This window comes from Cupressus sempervirens, chromosome 11 (assembly GCF_028749045.1).
Source record: "Cupressus sempervirens isolate cs-2001-9-10 chromosome 11, ASM2874904v1, whole genome shotgun sequence".
Lineage (NCBI taxonomy): Eukaryota > Viridiplantae > Streptophyta > Pinopsida > Cupressales > Cupressaceae > Cupressus > Cupressus sempervirens.
This window is the reverse complement of record NC_143128.1, coordinates 655,619,439-655,639,771: the sequence shown is the minus strand read 5'-3', so window position 1 is coordinate 655,639,771 and position 20,333 is coordinate 655,619,439.

Genomic DNA, 20,333 nt, shown 5'->3' with positions numbered 1-20,333 from the left:
CATTTTGTTAAGAATCTTGAGCATCAAAGACAAGGTCAAACATAGTAGAGGCCAGAGGTATGTATGTAGAGTTTTAGTTGAAGCCTTTTTGTTATCTTAGTTTGGATTTCTTGTGTGTGTGTGATATAAATCCCTAATGCCTACTCTACAATTCTAACATTTTAACGCTTACCATATAGGTTGTGCTTCATAGCAACATTGATTCATTAGTGCTTGTACCTCCTGGTAGCACTGGAGATGTATATCAAGTCATAGTACATTTTTTATTTCCTTAAATCTATTTGTAATCCCTAATGCCACCCTATAATGATAAAATTTTATCTCTTATCATACAGGTTGTGCCTCATAGTAGCATTGATTCATCAGTACTTGTACCTCCTGCTAGCACTAGAGATCTAGCTCAGGCTATAGTATATTTTTAATTTTTAACTCTATTTTTAATCCCTAATGCCACTTTATAATACTAATATTTTATCACTTATCATATAGGTTGTGCCTTTTGTGAGCATTGATTCATCATTAGTTGTGTCTCCCATCATCACTCTACCTAATCATTTTGTAAGGAGTCCCACTGATTGACAAAGGAGCCCATTACTGCTATCATTCACTCCAACTATGGGACAAAGGGATGAGGTAATGAAAAAATCAACTATCCATAATTTAGAACCCAATTTCTAGTTATTTTCATATTACTTATACATAAGATATTTGATAATGTATTTTAATTTTCCTTCTACAGACACTTGGCAAGCCACAAACTATAAAGAGGCTCAATTTTAATGATTTTGCACAATAATAAGTATTGATAGTGATATACATATGTAGTTGTGGTCATCACATGACATTCAAATATATTCAACTTTTGTATTATATATTTGAGATTTGTATTATGCACATTCGACATTTATATTGTACACATTCGACATTTGTCGAGTATTCAACTTTTGTATTGTATATATTCGATATTTGTATTGAACACATTCAACATTTCTATTGTACACATTTGATATTTGTTAGGTATTCTACTTTTGTATTGTATTGATGAGACACAACATCTTTTTGTAACTATATTATTGATATGACATAATATATTGTTCATTTTAATATATATTAAACTTGGATTTTCATCCAATTTATTCAATGTGTGCATACAAACTTGTATTTAACCTTATATTCTTGCAATCAATCAAAGACATGAATATTCATTATTTTATAGAGAAAATGTAAAATATTTATCAAATTCATTATATCATGTAATCATATGATACAGGAGCATCCAGACGTATAAGGGCAATCATGTGTCACCCAAAAAAATATACCTAGACATAGTTTCTATTTCATGTGTTTTCATTTATGGATACCCATTTGGGTCAAATAAAGGTTCCAACTCTCACAGTTCTACTATTAGTGTCTTGGGTTAGAATTTTTAAGCACCTTGGGATACGTGTAAATGTCAAAAAAATAGGACTATGTAATTGAGCCATAATTATGGTGAGGTAGAAGCTGTAAATTGGAGGGATGATTTTAACTGTAATTTAGAACATTCTAGAAAAAGAATCAGGTCAAAAGGCCCCACGGTTAGAAAGTTATTGCATTTTTTCAATTTCTAGAGACCTCCTAAGAATGCTTCAAAGTTAGGTTTGAATTGCTAAATGACCTCATATAGGGCTAAAAAATGGGGGATGAGAAAAGCTATCCAAATGGCTATAGAGCACTCTGAGAACTTTCCAAAAATGTAAATGGTTCGTCAATCGGAGCTACGGTTCGAAAGTTATGCCTCTCGGAAGTTTAGCTACCATTTCTGGATTCTTCTAATTTTGCATCAACTTCTAATGTGACTTCTGGAGTCTTCTATTTTGGCGGTGGATGCCAACTAGCACTTTCTATAATGTAATCCTAATCCTTAAACCTTTTGGGTCTATTTAAGAACATTTCTGGCATTCTGAAAGGCAGTTCAGAGTGGAGTTTGAGAGAAGGTACTGGGAGAAGAAATTATCTCCAAATTTATACTATTTTAAGCCCATAGGGCATGTTTTGGAATTTTTGTACTCTGCACTAAGTGTATTGGCATATTTTCATAGTTAATAAAGTTTTCCCTTTCTTGTTGTGTCCATTCTGTACTTGGGTTGTGTCTTCATCAAGTGGTATCAGAGCAGGTTTTCTTGAGTGTGTAAACAAAGTGCCGATTGTGAAGCAATTTGCACCAAGATTGTGTGGTTGTGGGTTTGAGTTAAGAAGATGCCTCCATGAAGTGAGTATGGTGGAAGGGCTGGAGCTATTAATCCTAAGGAGGTTAAATCCCTCCAAAGGTAGGTTCAAGTGTTGCAGGAGGAGCTCCATAGAGGAACAAATGTTGTTGCATGTGACGAAAGTGAGGACAACAATGAAGAAGAAGACATTGGACAGAAAGGGGAAGTTGAAGGGGAAGTTATGAATCAGGTAGAGGAGAGGATTTTTAGGGCTATTACTAAGTTTGGAAAAAGACCTACAATTGATATGGGTGTATTTTCAAGAAATCTGAAACCAGATGAGTTGATCAACTAGATCAATGAACTAGAGGAGTACTTTGAGTATGAGGATATCAGGGATCTAGATAGGGTAAAGTTTGCAAAGGCCAAACTGAAAGGTCATGCCAAAATCTAGTGGCAAGAGGTTCAATTGGAAAGAAATAGAAGAGGAAAGGAGAAGATCACAAGGTGGGATTGCATGGTGGACAAACTAAAGAAGCAGTTCATTCCTATTGACTATGAGCTTGATTTGTTTAAGAAGATGCATGGGTTAAATCAAGCAGGAAAATCACTCCAAGAATATATGCAGGAGTTTTACCAACTTCTGATTAGAGCAAGGCATGCAGAAGAAAATAAGGAGAGGGTTTCTCGTTATATTAGTGGGTTGTGACCTAGCATCCAGGAGGAATTAAGTTTGGTAAGAATGACCAGCATTGAAGAGGCATACCAGTTCACCCTGCAAGTTGAAGAGAAGCTAAATAAAAGGTTTGAAGGGAGACAAAGAGGGTATGGTTAAGGAGGAAGGGGTAGTGATAGGTCATCTAGAGGCCAAAATGAGACCCAAAAGAAAAATAAAGATGTGGGTACTAGCTGGAACCAGAGGAACAAAGGTTTCAACTGCTCCTATGATCAAGACTTTGGAGATTAGAGAGGAAGAGGTAGAGGACATGGACAAGGTTTAGGAAGAGGAGGTTTCTACAGTACCTATTTCCATTGCAATGAAGAAGGTCATCATGGCTTTGAATGCCCTCAATGAAAAGGAAGGACAAATAGGAGAGCTAAGGGTCAAGCTAGGGTTGCTCATGTGGATGAGGATGCACAATCATCACATTTAGAGGATGCAGAAAGAGTAGAGACTTTAGTAAATGAAAAGGTCCTACTAAGTGGTGTGATTGAACCAAGACAAAGGAGGAGTCTATTTTGTACTAGATGCAAGTGTGAGGATAAATTTTGTGATATGATCATTGATGGTGGTAGCACTGACAACTTGGTGTCAAAGGAGATGGTTTCTAAGCTAAAGCTCAAGAGGGAGAAACACCCCCAACCCTATCAGATTTCTTGGGTGAAGGATGATCATAAGGTCCTGGTAAGTGAGAAATGTTTAGTGAAGTTCAAAATTGGGAGTTACCATGATGAAGTCCTTTGTGATATTATTCCAATGGATGTCTACCATCTATTGTTGGGAAGACTGTGGTAGTTTGATAGGCATTCAGTATATGATGGTCATGCAAACACATACTCTTTGACAAAGGATGGAGTTCACCAAAAACTGAAGCCCATGATAAAGGAAGGCAAAAAGGTATACAGCAGTTTTAGGATCTATCTTGTTGATGGAAGAAATTTTTGGATGGCATGAAACATTAGCCTATGTGTTATGCTTTGATTCCTAGAAAAGATAAGGAAGGTAGTAGTGAAATACCACTTGAAGTTTCAGATTTATTAAGTGAGCTTGGAGATATCATCTCAGATAATATTCCAGAAGGATTGCCACTAGTAGGGAAAATCAGTCATCAGATAGATTTAATCCCTGGAGCTAGTTTTCCTAACAAGGTTGTTCATAGGATGACTCCTACTGAAACTTAGGAGTTAAACATATAGGTTCAAGAGCTACTAAGGAAGGGTTTGATTTGAGAGAGCCTAAGTCCATGTGTTGTACCTGTAGTGCTGGCACCAAAGAAGGATAGAGAGTGGAGAATGTGTACATACTCTCAAGCTATAAATAGGATAGCCAACATGTATTGATTTCCTTTGCCAAGAATGGATGACCTTATGGACTGCTTGAGTGGAGCTCAATACTTCGAAAAGATAGATCTGAAGAGTGGCTATCACTAGGTATAGATATGAGAAGGAGATGAGTGGAAAATTGCCTTCAAGACTAAGAAGGGTCTTTATGAGTGGCTAGTCATGCCCTTTGGATTGATGAATGCCCCAAGCACCTTCATGTGGCTTATGAATGAGGTACTTAAGAAGTTCTTGGGAAAATTTTTTATTGTCTATTTGGATGATATTTTAATTTTCAGCAAGACTTTGAAAGAATATTTATTGCATATTCATAGTGTCCTTGAAACATTGTGGGAAGAGAAATTATTAATTAATCTGAAGAAGTGTAGCTTTGCTAGAAAAGAGTTAGTCTACTTGGGGTTTGTTGTATCACTTAAAGGTCTCAAAATGGATCTAGTGAAGGTAAAAGCCATCTTGGAATGACCTACTCCAAGGTCTACGACTAAGGTAAGATCATTTTATGGTTTGGTTAGTTTTTATGTGAAGTTCATTAAAAATTTCAGTGGCATATATGCACCCCTAACTGACACAATAAGAGAAGATAGAAAAGAGTTCAAATGGACTATGACAACTGTGAGAAGTTTTGAATTGCTAAAGAAGAAGGTGATAGAACAACCTGTGTTGACACTTCTTGATTTTAGTAATGTGTTCCAAGTGGATTGTGATGCTAGTGGCAGTGCTATTGGGGCTATATTGAGCCAAGAAGGTAAGCCTATTGCATATTTTAGTGAAAAATTGAATGATGGGAAGAAGAAGTATTCTATTTGTGATCAATAGTTCTATGCAATAGTTTAGGCCTTAAAGAAATGGAGGCATTATTTATTGCCAAAAGAATTTTTTTTATATACTAATCACCAAGCAATATAGTACCTAAATAGCCAAGGTAAATTGAACCAAAGGCATATGAAGTGGGTGGAGTTCTTGTAGAGCTATAAATTTGTGTTGAAGCATAGAAGTGAAAAGTCTAATAGGGTTGCAAATGCATTGAGTAGGAGGCAGTTGTTGCTTACAGTAATGCAGGTTGAAGTAGTTGGGTTTGATGAATTTAAGAATCTATACCCTGAGGATCTTGATTTTGCTAAAGCATGGAAAGCTTGTAAAGAACCTATTGTTGTAGATAGAACCAAGTGGCTAGACTATTTTATTCAGGATGGTATGTTGTTCAAGGGCAATCAATTGTACATTCCAAGGATTTCCATGAGGGAAAATCTGATTAAGGAGAAACATAGTGGAGGGATGGCAGGACATTTTGGTTGAGATAAGACCATTGCCATTCTTAGAGAACATTATTTTTGGCCTCAAATGTCACAAGATGTGAAGAAGTTTGTATAGAGTTGTCAATTTTGTCAAGCTGCCAAGGGATTTAGTCACAATAGTAGACTATATCAGCCATTTCTTGTTCCATCAAAACCATGGGAGGACATAAGTATGGATTTTGTTCTTGAATTTCCAAGCACACAAAGGGGTAAATGACTCAGTATTTGTGGTGGTTAATAGGTTCTCCAAAATGGCACATTTCATTCCATGCCACAAAACTCATGATGTCGTCCATATTGTAGACTTGTTTTTTACAGTGGTGGTGAGACTACATGGTCTCCCAAGGAGTATAGTTTTTGATAGAGATACCAAATTTTGTGGGGTATTTCTGCAGAACATTATGGAATAAGTTGAGAATGGACTTGAAGTTCAGTTCTACACATCACCCATAGACTGACGGAATGATTGAAGGGTAAATAGAAGTCTGGGCAATTTTTTGAGATGTTTAGTTGGGGATAAGCCCAAGGGATGGGATTTGATTCTACCACAAGCATAATTTTCTTATAATAACTTTATAAATAGGAGTACTGGTAGACCACCATTCCAAATTCTATATGGAAATAGCCCAAGGACTACACTAGATTTGAGAAAGATGAAGCAAAGGGAGAGGACAAGTGTTGAAGCAAAATAATTTTTTGAACATATGAAGTGTCTACATGAGGAGGTCCAAGCACACATTACCAAGATGAATCAACAGTATAAAGCTAGAGCTGATCAAAGGAGAAGACATAAGGAGTTCCAAGTAGGGGATCTAGTCATGGTATACTTAAGAAAAGAAAGATTTCCAGTAGGTACTTACAACAAGCTGAAGAATAAGAAATTTAGCCCCTGCAAAATTTTGAAGAAACATGACTCAAGAAATGCATATGAGGTGGAGTTGACAAATGGAATTCACATTTCTCCTATCTTCAACATTGCAGACTTAATAGAGTATCATGATGATGGTGCAGATGAGGGGTTGATGCTGGAGCCATGTCTAATTCCTACTTCTAAGAAGGAGGAGATAGAAGAGATTCTGGATAGTCGTGTGGGTAGGAGTACCAAAAATAGGAAGTATGAAGAGTACCTGGTTAAGTCAAAAGGACGACCAATAGAGGACTCAACTTGGATATCAGCAGCTAAGGTTTCTCATTTGGGATTTCCTCTACCATCCATAAAGTGACAGGGTCACTTTTCAACCTACCTTGGGTGTCTAATATAGGAGCATCCAGAGGTATAAGAGCAATCTTGTGTCACCCAAAAATCTATACCTAGACATAGTTTATGTTTCATGTGTTTTCATTTCTGGATACCCATTTGGGTCAAATAAAGGTTCCAACTCTCATAGTTCTACTATTAGTGTCCTGGGTTAGAGTTTTTAAGTACCTTGGGATATGTGTAAATGCCAAAAAACTAGGACTATATAATTGAGCCATAATTATGGTGAGTTAGAAGGTGTAAATTGGAGGGATGATTTTAATTATAATTTAGAACATTCCAAAAAAACAATCAGCTCGGAAGGCCCCACGATTAGAAAGTTATTGTAGTTTTTTAGTTTCTGGAGACCTCCTAGGAATGCTTCAAAGTTAGGTTTGAAGCTCTAAATGACCTCATATGGGGCCAAAAAATGGGGAATGAGTGAGGCCATAGGGCTATAGAGCACTCTGATAAAATTTCAAAAATGTAAATGGTTCGTCAATCGGAGCTACGATTCAAAAGTTATGCCTCCTAGAAGTTCGGCTACCATTTTTGGATTCTTCTAATTTTTTGCCGACTTCTAATGCAACTTCTAGAGTCTTCTATTTTGGTGGTGGATGCCAACTAGCACTTTCTAGAATGTATTCCTAATCCTTAACCCTTTGGGATCTATTTAAGAACATTTCTAGCATTGTAAAAGGCAGTTCAGAGTGGAGTTTGAGAGAAGGTACTAGGAGAAGAAATTATCTCTAGATTTATACTATTGTAAGCCTATAGGGTATGTTTTGGAATCTATGTACTCTACACTAAGTGTATTGGCATATTTTCATAGTTAATAAAGTTTTCCCTTTCCTGTTGTGTCCATTCTATACTTGGGTTGTGTCTCCATCATCATATGTCACTTATTTTGATGTAATAAGACATGAAAAGTAAAAATGTGTCATGATTTTTGTATTTGTGTCAAAGATTGCAGCCCAATGGTGCTTAGAGACCCTTAGGGATGCTTTTGTTTAGTGTGATCAATATCATCAGAGGGATTTTGTGGCTAAAATGAGGTTGGTCCTAGCCTAAACCTGACCAACCAAAGCTAACAGAGTAGATGATTCGATCCTAGGACCAATGGTTTGAAACATACACAACCTTGCTCATTTCAATTGAGCAACATTGCAACATTTGGCAATAGGTGAGATACATGTGCCAAATCCAAAAAATGTAGAATCTCTAAAAATTGAGATAGGTTGTTGTGGTCTTAGATAACTCAATCATGTAGCACCTAACAGTTCATCAATAACTCACGAGCTTAGAAAAATATCTAATCAAATATCACAACCCAATGGTGCTTAGAGACCCTTAGGGATGCTTCCATTCAGTGTGATTTATACCATTAGATGGATGTTATGGATGAAATGAGGTTGGTCCTAGCCTAAACCTGACTAACCAGAGCTAACATAGTAGACAATTCAATCCTAGGACCAATGGTTTGAAATAAACACAACCTTGCTCATTTTAACTGAACAACACTGCAACTTTTGGCAATAGGTGAGATACGGGTGCCAAATCCAAACAAAGTAGAATCTCTAAAAATTGAGTTAGGTTGTTGTGGGCCTAGATAATGCAATCCTATAACAGATAATAGTTTGTCAATACCTTGCACGAGCTCAAAGAAATGCTTGATCAAAGATCGCAACCTGATGGTGCTTAGAGACCCTTAGGAATGCTTCCCTTTAGTGTGGTTGATACCATCAGGGGGAAATTTTGGTTGAAACAAGGTTGGTCCTAGATTAAACCCAACCAACCAGAGCTAATATAGCAAATGATTTAATTCTAGGACCAATGGTTTGAAATATACACGACCTTGCTCATTTTAACTAAGCAACATTGAATTTTTTGGCAATAGGCAAGATATGGGTGCCAAATCCAAACAAATTCAAATCTCTAAAAACTAACATAGATTGTTATGGGCCTAGATAACATGATCCTATAGCACCTAACAATTTGTCAATACCTTGCATGAGCTCAGAGAAATGCCTGATCAAAAATCACAACCAAATGGTGCTTAGAGAACCTTAGGGATGCTTCTGTTCAATGTGGTCAATACCATTGGAGGGACATGGTGACTGAAATAAGGTTGGTCCTAGGATTAACCCAACAAACCTGAGCTAATAGAGCAGTTGTGGATTGCTAGGAAAAGCCAAAATTGTTGATTAGGTCTTAGGTTGGTCAAAAGTTGCTCAATGAGCCAAAAGTTGTTGAATTGGTTAAAAGTTGTTAGGGATAAAAAACTAAGGTATTAGGTTACTTAATACATCCTAGGAATCTTAACCAAGGTCCTAAAATAGTCCTAGATGGGCCCATTCGACCAAAAGATGTCAAGAGCAAAAATTGCTCAAAAGTTGCAAATTGATGCTACCTTAAACTTAAGCACAAACCTTACCTATGGTAAAAATGTAACCCTAACTCTTTGTGGACCCTATTGACCTCCTGATGAAATCATCATCATGCCTTGTGCCAATTAGAGGGCTATTTTAAGCCTAAAAGGGGTGACATAGTGTGATGACAAGGACATGGTCCAAAACAACCCATCCAAGTTTTACATGTTTTATAGAGAAGCCAAATGACTATCCAAATCTATAATTTATTTTTCTAGAATTTTGGAAAATTTGGAAGAAAAATGCAAGAGGGCAGCCATCTAAATCCATATAAGTTGAAGATAATTAAATATTTTTTTAAGGATATCATCAAACCCATAAAAAAGAATATATGGCATACAAATATGCACATGTTACATGTTTTCTCTTTTTTATACACAAAATTTGGCATCTAAATATGCACATGTGACATCTCTTATTAGATTTTTATACAAAATATGGCATACAAATATGCACATGTTACATGTCTTCTCTTTTTTTATATACAAAGTTTGGCATCTAAATATGCACATGTGACATCTCTTATCTAATTTTTATACAAAATATGGCATACAAATATGCACATGTTACATGTCTTCTCTTTTTTATGTACAAAATTTGGCATATAAATATGCACATGTGAGATCTCTTATCAGAATTTTATACAAAATATGGCATACAAATATGCACATGTTACATGTCTTCTCTTTTATATATACAAAATCTGGCATCTACATATGCACATTACTATGAATTCATAAATTTTCACACTACATAAATACATACTTTTCAAAATTATTCTACCATATGTAGAATGATTCAGCTATATGGCACAGAATCAATCAAGGTAATCTTTTGGATCAACTCTAACCCTTATTGTATCAAATATTTCCTAGTGATTAGATTCACATACTTTCCACAACTTCTTGTTAAGAGGCCGACCATTATATGGTATCAATTAAATATTTGTTGCAACAATAAGGTTAGAGTAATGAATAATATGTCTGTGTGTCTCAAAATCCTTAAATAACCACATGGTAGATTTCTTGATAGGGTACCTAAATTTAATTTTTAAGACAATGTAAAGTTAGAATTTCAATGCATTATACATGACAAATTGACTTAAATAGATATTCATGGTAGGGGACAAAAATATACTACCTTCTATGCCATGTGCCTATCACAATGATGGATCCTATTGGGTACTCAATATCCTCACTGAAAATGACTATAGCTATTAGTTTCATTTTGGGCTCAATACACCAAAATAGAAAGTAATATGTTCCTTCATCATTATTCTCATATGCAATAACTACATATACATAACTTGTATTATATAGAAGGATAATTTAATGGAAAAATTGAAAGTAATCTATTTTAACCAAGTATTCAATTGATAACTTAGTACTTGGTTCAACTAGGTCAAATACATGCTCAAAATTTATTGATGCTTCAACCTGGTTGAGTTGTAGTGTTGTAGGAAGTTGATATGAACCAATTAGATGCAAAGGCCTATGAGACCATTAGTCAACCCATTCTTTTGATTCACATTCATCCCATAAATGATGCATACATGAAGAGCAAAAACATGAAAGCTTTCTAGTATGAATAGCTAGTGACACTACATTTGAACTTCAAAATGAATAAATTTCACTTGATCATGTAAGTGTACAAAAATCTTGAACATTTTCAATGTTAAGTTCATGTATCAACCAAAAATATCTAGAAACCATAGACTTACCTATATTTCTTGGTCCCATCATAGAATTGCGCCATTGGACAATTGTTTCAACATTTTCTAACATTGTGCCACCTCCATACTTTAATTCCTCTCTACTAAGGGATCTTTTCACACATGCTCTAGCACCATCATGCTATCCCTTTCCATGTCCTACCTCAATGAACTTCTAAAAATGTTCCACTTCACTTGTCACATGCATCCTACTCAACCAATATAACTGTAAGGAAACTAAGGTGTGAAAAACAACTTCCTACACTAATCTCTTAAGGAAAGTATTTTGCAAATCCTTTTAAATCCTTACAATTTTAGATTCACTTTCAATAGAATAATAATATTGCAATGAATAGAGAAAATAGATAGAGAAATAATAACACATAAACACAAAGATATGCCGATGGGGAAAAATATTTCGGTAAAACAACCCCACCCCTCCAAAACTTGTACAATGTATTATCTTCAACACAAATGTTACAACACACTTAGAGTGCAAGCTCCTTTAGGACATGGAAGATTTATCTAGTAGCAACCAAAAATACACTACTCACTCACACTATCTACAACCCTTAAAGTGCTTATATAGCGTGCTTTCCATTTTTAGGGCATCTTCCAAAGATAGCTCTTATGCATCATAGGAATTTTTCTTAACCATTTCAGTCATTGTTTCCTTACACACAATTAAATCTTCCAAAGATATCTCTTACACATCATAGGAATCTGTCATAACTATTTCAGCCATGATTTCGTTACACATAATTTAAGATGCTGAAACATGCAAGTGGAGTGACATATCAACATGTCAACTAGACATGTACACTCACACTTAATTGCATCATTTACAAAAAATACATTTACAAAAAAAAAATAAGAATAGGAATTATCCAAGGTTAAGACACCTTATTCCTAACATTTTCCCACTTGTCAAACACCTTGTAGGAGCAACAGAAACATAACAGGAACTAACCACTATAGGTCGAAAGGCCCATAGCCTCTGAACACCATCTGAACTTCTTTATGCCCATTGGTTTCATCAATGGATCTTCAAAATTATTTATAGTATCTACCTTCTCCAAATTTACCTTTCCATCTTCCACCATATCTCTCACAAAGTGAAACTGCACATCAATGTGCTTCGTTCTGGCATGGAAAGTTGGATTCTTTGCAAGGAAAATAGCACTCTAACTATTGCAACAAATAGTAATATGTCCTACATCAATACCAATATTAGAACACAATCTCCTAATCCAAATAGATTCCTCACAAAAATGAGTAGCAGCCATATACTCAGCTTCTATAGTGGACAAAGCAACCATAGGTTGTTGCTTACTCATCCAACTAATGGCATCACCAAACATAGTGAACACATAAGCACAAGTGGATCTTCTATTTTCAATATCACCTGCCCAATTTGAATCCACAAACCCACTAATACAAACTAAATGTGGAGCTCCACAAGAGTTACCATGATAACAAATGGAGTAATCTATTGTACCCCTCAAATATCTGAATACTCACTTAACTACATCGCAATGTACCCATCCAGGATTAGCCATAAACTGGCTCAAAGCTCCCATTGCTTGGGAAATGTTTGGTCTAGTATAGACCATAGCATACATAAGGCTACCAATTACACTAGCATAAGGTACTCTACTCATTTCCACCTCACTAGGATATTTTGGACAATCATCTAGAGATAACTTTGTTTTCAACTCTAAAGTAAACACAATGCTTTGATTTCGATCTTACAAATCCAATTGATAGCAAAAAGGCATCAAAATTAAGGTATCACATCCTAAGAGATTGTTTCAAACCATATAGATACTTCATTAATGTGTAAAGCAAAGATTCTTTCCTTTTAACAATGTAGTTCTCAGGCTGTGACATATAAATATCTTCCTCCAAATCACCATGAAGGAAAATTGTCTTCACATCCATCTATTCTATCTCTAAATCATATGATGTAGCAAGAGATAATAGAAATATAATAGATTTCATCTCTAAATCCAATGAAGCCATCTCATCATCCATGGCCACAATCTAGGAGCCTGCATCTTCCATATCCAAAGCCTCTTTCATAGATCTAGGTTCATCAGTGTTAGTAATCAAGGAAAAGGCACAACTAGAATCTAACATAGAATAACCAAAACTTTCTGTCTACTTTTTTACTCTTGTGGATCTCCTCAAGGGCTGAGGTTGATGTTTTTCTTCCTCTTCTTTTGAACTATCAAAGCTACTAGAGCTCTCATCATCATTAGACCCAACATGGTCTTTATGTTTAGTCTTCTTATGGGTAGGAGGCAATTTAACAATATCTTCCTTCTTTTCTTTTTCATCTAGTTCTAGCATGATAGGAGAAGATGTTAGTTCTCTAAAAATAACATTTCTTCTATACAACACCTTACTAATCATAGGGTCCCAAAGCTTGTATCCTTTCATACCAATACCATATCCGATGAAAATATATTTGATAGCTTTGTTTTCCAACTTAGATCTTTTCTTCTTTGGAACATGTGCATAAGTTTCACAATCAAAAACACAAAAATGTCTAATTGAAGGCTTCTTACCAAACCACACCTCTATGGGTGTTTTACCAAAAAGAGCTGATATGGGAGATCTGTTAACCAAATAGCAAGTAGTGGCCACAACTTCAACTGAAAACTTTTTTTCAAGACCAGCTCCACTAGGCATACTCCTAGTCTTCTTCATCAATGTCCTATTCATTCTTTTTGCAACTCCATTTTGCTATGGGGTATAAGGATTTGTCTTATGCCTCTCAATACCTCATTCTTTATAGAACTATTTGAAATCTACTGAGAAAAACTCACCACCATTGTCAATTCTCACACACTTAATCTTCTTACAGGTCTGATTCTCTACAAGGGTTTTAAGTTCCTTGAACTGACTAAAGACTTGTGTCTTACTTTTTAGGAAATAAATCCATGTCCTTCTACTATAATCATCTATGAAAGATACAAAAAATATAGACTTGGAGATTGAAGGAACTTTTATAGGCCCAAATAGGAACTATTTGAAATCTACTGAGAAAAACTCACCACCATTGTCAATTCTCACACACTTAATCTTCTTACAGGTTTGATTCTCTACAAGGGTTTTAAGTTCCTTGAACTGACTAAAGACTTGTGTCTTAATTTTTAGGAAATAAATCCATGTCCTTCTACTATAATCATCTATGAAAGATACAAAAAATATAGACTTGGAGATTGAAGGAACTGTTATAGGCCCAAATACATCATAATGAATAAGATCCAAAAAATCAAAAGATTTGTGAGAGTTGAGTAAAATTGAACATGATTTTTTTTACCGTAGACACGATGTTTATAGAATTCAAACTTGATATTACAATCATTTAACCCCTTAATGATGTTCTTGTTCTTTAGGGTTCTAAGACCCTTCTCACCAATGTGGCCAAATCTCATATGCCACAACATTATCCTTTCTGTAGGAAGCTTTCCTTCCAATGTGTATGCACCCTTCGATACACATGTTGCACTACCATCAGAACCAATAACCATAGTATTTTTACTGCTTGTTCAAATGATCAGGATGAAATGATAGCTACTCTCTTATTTGAAATAGAAGAACTATTGCACTAGGAAATGCATGCATCAAGATAAAACAAAGTACCTCTCCTAGTACCCTTAGCAAGCACCATAGATCCTATCATCATTTTGGATCCATATTTAGAAAAAACAACTTGCACACCTACATCATTCAGCATACATACAAATAATAGGTTTCATGCCAAACCAAGGATGTGCATTACCCTGTTGATCCCCTTTACTCATCCATCAGGGAATCTGACAGTGACCTATCCTTGTCCAACTATCTTTAGGTGAGAGTCATCATCCAAGTACACCTTTACACCATAAAAAACTTCATACTCTGAGAACTATCTTTGATGAGAGGTCATATGGAAAGAAGCACCCCAGTTTATCAACCACACAGCATCAGATGCATGCACTACCAGGGCTACAATGAGACCATTTCCATATTCTTGACATTTTTCTGAACCTAGATCTAAGGCCTTCTTCTTCTTTGGCTCTTTATAGCCTTTACAAAAGTACCCAGTCTTATCACAGTTCTAGCATTTTTCCTTGGACTTTCTAGGAGTCTTTGATTTTCCACAAGATTTGGATCTACCCTTTCTAGACGACTTGTCATTTTTCTTGCCTCTGTCATTGGATCTATTGTGAACGGTAAGAGCTTCCTTAGCCAAATTTGATGACTTTCTCCTTGTCTCCTTGGATAATAGTGAAGATACCACATCATCCATTCTAAAAGTGAATAAAGTACTTCCAAGAGCCATCACAAGATGGTCCCATGAATCTGGCAAGGAACATAATAGGGTCATACATCGATCCTCTTCCTCTATCTTGACACCAGATGATGTCAACTATGTAATCAATAAATTAAAAGCATCTAGATGATCTATAACAGATCATCCTTCCTCCATTCTTAGAGAATATAGCTTCTTCCTCAAGAACAACTTGTTCACTAGAGATTTGGCTTGACACACAGACCCAAGCCATGTCCATAAACTATTTGTGGTCTTCTCATCAAGAACATTCAAGAGGATTGAATCAACTAGTTAGAGTCTAATGAGAACCTTAGCTTTTCAATCCTTGAGATCCCAATCTTCTTGAGATATTATTTTAGATCTTACATCAAGTGAAGTTGCCTCCCATAGATCACAATCTTCAAGCAAGTCTTCCATCTTGAGTTTCCACAACTCAAAATTACTACCATTAAATTTCTCCACCTCCATTTTTACATATGATGAACTAGCCATCTCAATCTACAAATAAGATTCAGAATTCTCTGCACAAAAATCCCCTCAAACTTGAGATTAGCTCAATAAAATCTACTAACAAAAAGGATCAAAAGTTGATTAAGCTTTGATACCACTAGTAAGGAAACTTAGGTGCAAAAAAAAGCTTCCTACAGTAATCTCTTAGGGAAAGTATTGTGAAAATTCTTTGAAATCCTTACAATTTTACATTCACTTTTGGTAGAACAAGAATATTAGAATCAATCATGAATATAGAAAATAGATAGAGAAATAATAACACATAAACACAGATATGCTGGTGGGGAAAAACCTTTCGATAAAACAACCCCACCCCTCCAAAACTTGCACAATGTATTATATTCAACACAAAGGTTACAATAAACTTACAGTGCAAGCTCTTTCAAGACATGGAAGACTTATCCAGTAGCAACCAACAATACACTCACTCACACTATCTATAGCCCTCAAAGTGCTTATATAATGTTCTTTCCATTGTTATTGCATCTTCCAAAGATAGCTCTTACGTGTCATAGGAATCCATCATAACCATTTTAGTCATGATTTTCTTACACAAAATTCAAGATGCTGACACATGCAAATGGAGTGACCCATCAACATGCCAACTAGACATGTACACTCACACTTAATTACATTATTTACAAAAAATACATTTACAAAACAAACAATAAGAATAGGAATTATCCAAGGTTGAGACAGCTTATTCCTAAAATTCTCCCACTTGTCAAACACCTTGTAAGAGCAAAAAAATCATATCAAGAACTAACTACTATAGGAAAAAAGGCCCATAGACTCTGAACACCATTTGAACTTCTTTATGCCCAATGGTTTTTCAATGCATTTTCAAAATTCTTTATAGTATCTACCTTCTCCAAATTTACCTTTCCATCTTCCACCATATCTCACACAAAGTGAAATTGCACATCAATGTGCTTCATTCAATCACTTTTCACTAATTCACACCTCTTTAATTATTTTCCATCTTTAACACTATATATCACTAATTTGTACTTTCCAAGAGAAACTAGTTTCTTACCAATTTCATGTGTGCTATCTAGATGCAAGCATCTATGCAACTTTTCCAAACCACCACATTGAGGGCAAAAACCTTTCAAACACATGGTCTTATAATAAATGCACCCATCATCTCATTTGAATAGTACATTTGCAATAAATTCTCTTGGTGACTTAGGAGGTAATTGTAGACCACATTCCTGCAATATTTCATTAATATGCAAAGTAAAATATATATTAAAATAAATAGCATAATGCATAGAAAACTCAACATGAACCCTACAACAACATGTAGTGTGTGTATGATTTATCTTAATGTAGAATGGATTTTTCATCTCGAAAAACCTTTGGCAGATTTTCATTTGAGGAAATCTTTGAAGAAAAATTTCATAAAATTGTGTTTGAGGCATATCCAAAAAATGTTTTGCATGTGGCTCATGGCTTTTTTTTCTAATTCATCTTTTTACATCTTTTAGGTTCGGTGAAACCATTGCATTGTCATACCAAAAATTTTCTATTAATGTTCTTAGTGCATTGAAAATAACTTTATCCTTACATGGGAGTCTACCTTGGAATGACCAAAAAGAAGTCTCATTAGAATTCTTAATTTTCTCTTGCCTCACTAAGGGTTTGACTAACATTTTTCTACTTATCCTTAATGTTTTACTTGTTTAGCTTATGATACAATTTTTTGTCATTTCCTTTCCCATTATGATTGATGTGAGGACTCGTCAAGTTGTATTAACATCTTTACTACATTCTTTTGAACAAATGGATGTATATGCATCAAAGAGATTTCAAACAATGGTTCTTTCACAACTATTTTCAGATGTTCATAAACCCAAAATTCCCATTTTCTCTCTAAATTTCAGATTTTTAACCATTTCAACAACAAGGTGGCATCTTCCACTTTGATTTAAATTTTCAAAATAGTTATTCCAAATCTTTTGAACAATTCTCCTAAAATTTCTTCCTGACATTTTATCATGCATTGGCTTCAAAATATTTTCATCAATGTCAATTAGAAACTTTGGTTTTCTATGAATTATTCTAGGAGATGTTGATGTACATGCATGCTCTATATTTTCATTACTTAAATCATGTGCATTCATAATTTCATCATGAGATGTCACATTAGGGGCATTAGGTGATAGAGAGAATATGGGATAGGAGGGATGTAGAGAGAGAGAGATATAGAGAGAATATGGGATAGGAGGGATGGAGAGAGAGAGAGAGAGAGAGAGAGAGAGAGATAGTAGGGGGTATGAGTTTGTGTATGTGTGTGTGTGTGTGTGTGTGAGAGAGAGAGAGAGAGAGAGAGAGGGGTAGGAGAAAGAGAGAGAAGGGATATGAGAGAGAGAAGGTGTTATGGGATAGGAGAAAGAGAGAGAGGATATGAGAGTGAGAGAGAGAGGGAGAGAGAGAGAGAGAGAGAGAGAGAGAGAGAGAGAGAGAGAGAGAGAGAGGTTAAGGGATAGGAGAAAGAGAGAGAAGGGATATGAGAGAGAGAAGGTGTTAGGGGATAGGAGAAAGAGAGAGAGGACATGAGAGTGAGAGAGAGAGAGAGAGGGAGAGGGGGAGAGAGAGAGAGAGAGAGAGAGAGAGAGAGAGAGAGAGAGAGAGAGAGAGAGAGGTTAAGGGATAGGAGAAAGAGAGAGAAGGGATATGAGAGAGAGAAGGTGTTAGGGGATAGGAGAAAGAGAGAGAGGACATGAGAGTGAGTGAGAGAGAGAGAGGGAGAGGGAGGGAGGGAGGGAGAGAGAGAGAGAGAGAGAGAGAGAGAGAGAGAGAGAGAGAGAGAGAGAGAGAGAGAGATTAGGGGATAGGAGAAAGAAAGAGAGGGGATATTAGAGTGTGTGTGTGTGAGAGAGAGAGAGAGGCTAGGAGATAGGAGAAAGAGTGAGTGGATATGAGAGAGAGAGAGAGAGAATGAGAGAGAGGGAGAGAAGGGGATAATAGAAAGAGAGGAGGGGATAGGACAAAGAGAGAAGGTGTGTGTGTGTGTGTGTGTGTGTGTGTGTGTGTGTGTGTGTGTGTGTGTGTGAGAGAGAGAGAGAGAGAGAGAGAGAGAGAGAGAGAGAGAGAGATTAGGGGATATGATATAAAGAGTGAGAGAGAGGGAGAGAAGGGGATAGAAAAAAGAGAAAGGGGGGATAGGATAAAGAGAATGAGAGAGAGATATGGGATGGAGAGAGATAGTGGGGGGATAGGACAAAGAGAGAATGAGAGAGAGAGGATGGGATGGATAGAAGAATTAGAGGATATGATAGAAAGAGTGAGAGAGAAGGGGATGTGAGAGAGAGAGGGAGAAGGAGAGAGATAGAGAGAGATAGAGAGAGAGAGAGAGAGAGAGAGAGAGAGAGGATGGGATGGATAGAAGAATTAGAGGATATGATAGAAAGAGTGAGAGAGAAAAGGGGATGAGAGAGAGAGAGGATGGGATGGATAGCAGAATTAGAGGATATGATACAAAGAGTGAAAGAGAGAAGGGGATGAGAGAGGCGGAGAGGGGGAGGGAGAGAGAGGGGGGGAAGAGGGAGATAGAGAGAGAGAGAGGGAGATAGAGAGCGATATAAAGAGAGAGGAGGAGAGTGAGGTTTGGGGAAAAGATAGAAAGAGTGAGAGAGAGGGAGGGATAGGAGAAAGAGGGAGGGGGGATATGAGAGAGAGAGAGAGAGGACACAGAGAGAGATTATGGGATATGATACAAAAGAGTGAGAGAGAGAGAGAGAGAAGGGGATAGGAGAAAGAGGGATGAGGATAGGATAAAGACCAAAAATGAGAGTGATGGAGTGATGTAGAGAGAGGATGGGATGGAGACAAGGATATGATAGACACTTTTTTTTTAGAATACATAACCTGATAGATCTCTCTCTCTCTCCCTCCCCACTCCCTCCCTTAATCTAATCTTGTGAAGTAGTAATACAAAACCTAATTGGGTTTTGTAGAGCAAAAAACCTGATTGGGTTATGGCTTGGTGATAGCCTAAAAAAATGACCCAAAGGCTTGGGAGAGACTTTTTTCCCTCCATTTTTTCCTTTAGACATTTTTTTCATCTTCTAAGATGAATTCTTTTCTTTTCCTTCATCAACTTTTCTAATGGTGAAGTGGGTATCTTTAAAATTACCACTATAATCTTACACATCTTCTTATCTTTCTAAACATATAATTTTTTCTTTTTTTGGACAACATCAACATTGTAATTTTTAATTACTTTTACCAATGCCTTGACATTCCTCACAAACATATGTCTACCATTTTTTTAATAAATTTTTATATACTTAACCAAATTCAAAATAAATTATATAATACTATTCTACACTTGATTCTGTACGTGTTTTTTTTAAGTTTTCATTTTTAATTATTTTGATGCAAGTTATGCTCAACACATGAACATGTACCAAAATTTTAGGATGTAGTCAGTTAAATAATTCACAATTTAAAAAATACTCATCATAAAATTAAAAAAAAATACACAACTTCTAGATATGACTCTCAGCTATCATTCTACCAAAGGGATGTGAAAGATGCTAAATATAACTCAGTCTTTTATGTTGCACACA